Source organism: Lagopus leucura, unplaced genomic scaffold (genome assembly GCF_019238085.1).
Source record: "Lagopus leucura isolate 7727_CA_CO unplaced genomic scaffold, USGS_WTPT01 Super-Scaffold_100009, whole genome shotgun sequence".
Classification (NCBI taxonomy): Eukaryota; Metazoa; Chordata; class Aves; order Galliformes; family Phasianidae; genus Lagopus; species Lagopus leucura.
The window spans coordinates 1802232-1809157 of record NW_024962266.1 but is presented as its reverse complement, the minus strand read 5'-3'; positions in this window follow the sequence as shown (position 1 = coordinate 1809157).

Here is a 6926-nt window from a genome sequence, read left to right as displayed (position 1 = left end):
ACAAAGACTCTTCTGCTATATCCCTGTTTAGAAATGAGGAGTGGTGATGTAGTGCTCGTGCCTGATTCAACACCAAACTATCTTACTGACATGCAGAAGTTTCCTTTAAGTAGCTATAAAAGCTTATTCTATCCTAACTTAAAGGATCCTTGTAGCAACATGAGGAATCATCCTTGGACAGTTTATTTTGTTCTTTAAGTCCTCTGTGTTCTCTTGAAGCTAGCCTTTTTAAATCCATGCACTACAGGGAATTGTCACAGGTCCTGATTCTACTATGGAAGTTCTTCTGGCTACAGTAAATCAAGAGCTGATTTTGTACATCTGATGCATGTCCTCCACTTGCCACACAAAAGCCAAACAGTAAATAAATAGCAAAGTATCTTTTACAGACACCTTCCCAGAAAGGTTTACAATTTGTATTGCAAGCAGATCTTTCCAAGTAAAGGTTTTGAAATGACTCTCAGCTGCAATGACAAGCCTAGTAAGTGATAAATGTGATCAGATAGATATAAAGTCAATGTTTATCAGGTAAGGGGACATAAAATATTATGTTGTAAGAGATCATTCAAATGTGTAGAGATTTCTATGCTTTCTATGCATCTTTAAAGTCAGACAAAAATACAGAAAAAAAACCCAACCAACAAAACAAAATGAAAAAAACAAAGCAAAATAAAAAACCTTTTCTAGAAGACTTAATCACAGCCTGATGTAAAGAGAATACAGTTTGGTGTCAAGATTTCTTCTTCATTTACAATACAACAGATGAAGTCAGAAGAAAAAAATAATAGCTTCCATTGGATTGAAGCACTTTTTCACTGAGTTCTTAGCATGTAATATTTTTTCAGATTAGGACATCTCTTTTAGGTTAGACTTCACTAAAAAATAAGTAATAATCCTAATATTGTTGGGTTTTCATTTAGTTGTCTGTAGCACCACCTAAATGTGACCATTAAGACCAGTTTAAATCACTTTTCTAATAGTGGTACACTATTATAAATGATCAGAGACACACAAACACCTTTCATAAAAATGCTTCAAGACAACACCACCTTGCTTCCCAAGCAGACTGCTGATGTACTGATGCTGATGCTTTTCTATACCGTAGGAGCATAGAATGGCTTGAGATTGAAGGATCCCAAGTCCAAGTTACAACTCCTCTGACACAGTCAGGGTAAGTATCTTTAGCTGTCCATTAATCTTTCATAAAACAGAAGCATTTTGAGCATTCCTGTTATCCTTCCAGAGTAGGAATCCCCAGATCTAATAGAATTTGTCCTAAGCAGAATAATAATTGAAGGCAATAAATCCAGTATTTACTGAACTGATTTCCACCTTGAAATGTGATGTACTTCACATCACATTTTGAAGGTTCTTAAATCAGTCAATCAAGACTCCTTCTACAAAATCTCTTTAAACATTTAGCTAGAGAAGGATCATTCAAAACAATTGTGAAGAGGGAGCAAACATATTTTATAAAGTAAATTAACATTTTCAAACATTGTTATAAGACGGTTCTCATTTGTTTAAGAAGTTATCTTTAGCAGTCAGTGAAGAGAAAATCAGGAACCATCTTTAAATAGCAAATAATTTTAGCTAGTGATAGAGTAATAAAAAAGCATCAATCAAAGTTCTGATTTTTTCTTCCCCCCTCACCCTTCTTTTTCCCCTCCACACACTGAAATTCTGCAGAGAGATTTGGAAGCCTAAATAAGTGGTTTTTTTTTTTCCTATGTATTTATCAGTAAGGCCTAAAGATGAACTCTACACCTCTGCTTTTATAGGAAAAAAATCTATTGGCAAATTGCTTTCTCAAATAGGAAAATATATAACATGTTAATTCAGAAAGGTATTCCAAAGATTTTGCAGTAACTACCAACCATGGCTGAGTGATGGTGTTGTCTGATTTTTTTTTTTTTATTGCTTTTTCCTTCCTTTTGTCTGTGTTAAGAAAGGGAGTTCTTTTGAATGTTTTTATGTATTCTGTAATAATTTAATTTCTTGGTAAGTCTTCTGATCTTCAGATATGCGAAACACAGAAGAAATGTATCTCACAGAAATTTATTGCTCCTTAGAAACTGGAATGGATAAAGGAGGACTGAATTTGCATTTCATCCAACAGAGAAAGTGAATTTTAAATAAAGTTATTAGCTTTTTACATATATAAATCTTTTTTTTCCTCTCCAGTTAAAGAACTGCTACAAAGCCTGTTCAAGTCAATAGCAATCTCTCTACTGTTTTTGGTAGACAATGTTTTAGCTGTTAAGGGCATTATTGAATGTTGTTGATGTATTTACTTCTGATCTAAGTTAGTTGCTTATGGCTAATCTATTGCAGCTGTGAAAAAACATCTACAAGCTATTTTTTTGTTTTTATGAACTAGCTGCTGTTTTGGATTAATAAAATAAAAGCTGCTAAACAATCAATTGGCTGAACAAGTAGAACAAAGGAAAAAAAAAACGTTGGGAAAGCTCAATGCGTCTACATTATTAACACTGAACGTCAATAGGGATAGACAAGTAGAGTGTATGCGGTTTTGTCTGATACATGACATAGAAGGAACCCAAAAGTAGATGAAATATTTCTTAAGCAACGTAACTCTTGGAATGCATAAGTAAGAAGTCCTTAACATAAGTTTACTGTCTATTCTAAAATATATATATTTTAAGTACTTGCATCAGAACCAAGTACAAATTTAAATCCCCAAACCTTTGGATTTAGATATATTACATGTATTTATGTGTATACAACAATTACATTTGTGAAGCTTCCTAATTGTACAGTTACCTACATGATCACACGTTCACATGTTGCTTACCATTTTGGGCATACAAGGTTTTATATATTCCTTAATTAGTCATAATGACTTAATGGAAATAGCCACCTGCTCTGTTAAGTGGATCAGTTACAAGAGCTGCTTCTATTTACTTTGTATCTGCTTAGCTGTCTTAGATGTTCCAAAACAAAAAATCCTTTTCAGCTACTGCTTGCATCTCTAATGGTTGAAAGTCTGGAAATTCATAGCTTTATTGCCTCTTCAAATAGATTTCTGTGCCTATGTACAGTTGTTTTCTTACATCGGAGGAATACAAAGCAAAAGCATTTTTTTTCCAATTTTTTTAACATCTTTTCTTTGCGATGTAGATAATAACAGAATAAGCCTGCTATTTTTTTTCCCCAAATCTCATAAAATGGTCAGATTTAAACTTCATTTTATTCCTTATCCATTTCTTCTATATGCACATATTTTTTATTTCATTACTTAAAGATTCCATTTTATTTACAAGTGTATATATACAAACAATATGTAAGTTTTATAAGCTTTATTTTTAGAGGAAAAAGAAAGATACAGTTGCTTGAAGTGTACAAAGACTTTCATTTTATTCCCGTCCCTGATAGTAGCCAGAAAATGTTGAACAAGCTGCATTCTGTGCTTCAGTTTTCAAGCTCTGGAAAACTGCAATATTATTTCAATTCTCTTTTATACACCTTGCTGTTTGCAGAATCTAACACTGCTTATCAAGAAACCATAAGGAAAATGCCTCAGTTCTCTCTCTCTTCTGTGCAGCCATTTCATTTCATTTCTCTTCTGTGCAGCCATTGTATTTCTTCTGTATCCAAAATGCTGGAGAAGCTGAAAGATGACTAGAGCCCTGGAAACTCAGACCAATATGTCAGATGGTCTTGGATGCGTTCATTTTCATGAAGAAGGAAAATACGCTTATTCATCCTCCATCCCCTTCTCTCCTTAAAAAAAAAAAAAAAAAAAAAAAAAAAAAAAAAAAAAAAAAAAAAAAGAGAGAGAGAGAAAGAAACACAGCAGGAAATGAAAGTATAATTTTTTGGTAATTCCTGATTCTCTCATCACATCAAGGTTAAGATGATTCCTGCCAAATAATACATCACCAGTGACAGCTGGGAGCTCTCCAGTGTACTATACCAATTTACAGGATGGCAGGCATTCAGACTCAATTTCTCCAAAAAATATTTCATTTCAATACTGTTAATAAGTACAGAGAAGGATATGTTGCTGTGGCTGCTGATGCTGTTCCTTTTGTTTTGTTTTTATTCTGACAAAGCATGTACAGCAGCAAAAATAAAAGGTGATATTAAACTGATTCTCATTACATTACTCAAAATGCTCCTGTAGTCTGAGCTGCTGTTACTGCACGAAAATTATAAATTCATCTGTATTGAATATGCCCATTTAAGAATCTAAATTACACATGTGTAATACATATGCAGCAATACTCAAATGGCAGACTTATTGCCAGCATTGCAGAATTGAGATGACGTTCATGGACTGTGTGAACTGAAATTGTAATGAGTGATATTCTGCTTTGAGGCAGTTAATGTAAAGTCAGATCTCAATAGGAAGAAGTTCTTGGCTGTCTCAGCTCATCACTTGTAAAATGACAAATTAGAAGGTTTATTTTTTTCATCCCTGATTAGCTTAAATATCATTTGGTGTACATTTTAACTGTAATGTTCAAAGTGCAACCAATTTCAGCTGGAATCAGTAGGAGTAACCATGGGGGAAAAACATGATGTCCTTAATGCAAAGTTTATTTATGGATATAACCATGCAGTTTTGAATTAAACACTGAAATACAGTCAAATATACAATGTGGCAGTCTTTCACTGAAGTCTGTTAGCAAACCAATGCAAGCTGGTAGATAACACTGGCTTCTTGTCTGAATAATATTTGTTACTGAAAATCTTCCAGTGCAAATTACTATAACATCAGTTAAGGCAAGATATCTGTCTGTGCTTGTAACAACTTATACCCAAATCCTCATATATGGCTAAACAAACATTAAATTTTAATTCAGGTCACAAATAAAAGCTATTTGATAAAACTTAATATCAAAGCTGAATTTTAATATTCTCTGGGAATGATTAATACCTGAAGAAAGCTGTGGGACTATTCAGCATCTTTGAAAGCCCTTAAAAATAACATCAATTTATGGAAAATGATTAATTTTTACATCTTCTCCTTGTCCAATGCAGAGCAGGCAGTTCATCTTTCAGATTACTACATGATGCTTTTTCTCAGATGCTGTGTTGAAAATCTTCATTGTTGAATTATTTGCAGTTGTCCCAGATGAGATAGACGTTTTTCCTATGAGAAGAAGACTATAAATGCAGGGTCATAAGTTATAAATAACTCAGAATAAGAGGATACAATAAAGGCTTTTCAGCTGCTATAACTATACTCGTCAGCTTTTCTCCCACTACTATGAAAAATGATGTGTACAAGGACAGAGAGTTATTCACTTAACTTATTAGAAGAGCTGTGTTTTGGATAGAATTCATAATTAGAAATCCATTTGAAAGAAATTCTTGCACTCACATTATTAGAAATGGATATTAAAAGACTGCTACACTGTCTTTCAAATTTTGATTTTTTCTTTTCAGTAGTAATCCTTGAACCTTCTAAAAAGTGCCAGACAATGAAGATGGAATTATATTCTCTGACATCAGTTAAACTAGTGGCAATTGCTTCTTGTAGCTCTATTGAACGTTAAGCAAGTGGATGCATTCATGGATAGGATTTGTGCATGTGGGGTCAGGATTTATCACAGTACATTTACTGTGCCAAGACAGGAAGGAGTTTGTTTGTCAGGTAATAATTCATTAGACTCAGCAGCAACTCTGTCTCTACAGAATGCTTGCATTGCAAAGGATCATGTATTTCAGAGGTTTTGTATTTTAAACAACAAAATAGATAATTTCAGTGTGATGCAAAAGCTTTACTTAGCTGTACAATTTCAGAATCTTTGAAAGGGAATAGTCATTGGAAATATTAAAGAGAAAAATATCTTCATGCAACTGTTTATATAAAGGGACCTATACACCACAGTATCCTTCATTTAATGAAACAATAGAACTCCAGAAAGGCATCCAGACATCAGAAACAATGTTCCTAATACAAAGTTTATTTACATGTTAAAAGATGAACACTGACTAATTTCATAAAAATATATTACAGTTTTAGACATCAAGTGTTTTCTGTGGTTTTATCTTGTGCCAGATATTGAGTCCAGCTGATTAATCAGAAAGTGTTGTCCTCTGTAAATATTACTGACTACAGAAATAAGTATTTGATTGTTTTCATCACAAAACAAACAAACAAACACTAAGCAATTAGGATTATTTTATTTGGGGACAATATCAGCGTTCTTTTAAGAAAGTCACGTGATCTTTTTTAATGGTGAGATTCCTTGCATTGCAGGGGTTGTCATTAGGAGATTAGACAATATGCCTTATGTCTGTGACAGATACAGTGCCATGAATAAGGATCCTGACTTTCACAGAAAGATAACCTGGTGCATGGTCAGTGCTGTTATGCCTCTTCTAGGACTTAGAACTGAACTACTAAGTGAATAGGAGCAGAAAATACACTGTATCTCCCATTTTTCATTTTGCCTTCATGACCATTATAGCTAGATAAGCTAACTATCTGATGATGGATTCAGATTTGCTAGAGTTATGATTTCGGAAGAGTATGTCCTCATAGGTTATTTAGAAAGCTCCTTGGATGTCTCCACATAGGAAATCCCTCTTCCATGCTTGACTGGAACCAACATAGATTTGTCAAGAAATCATCTGGAAATAGACACCCAGGAGTGTACTCATAAGAGAACAGCCTGCTCCCTACTTCCTCAGGAGTGTTAATTCATTGAGGTTATAAAGCATCTTGGGTTTGCCTGAATGGGAAAGAAGTCAGATACGCATGACATGGGCAGAACAATACCCTTACTGTTCTGTTTCAGCTGTACTGGTCAGATGCAGGACTATGTAAAGGATAGTTACTATCACATGATTCAATTTGTTCGTTATTTTTCTTCTTTATCATCTTTTCAAATAAACAGTGTAATTCATCTTCTCAAATAAACAGTGTAATTCTTTCTGCACTAGTTTTGCTG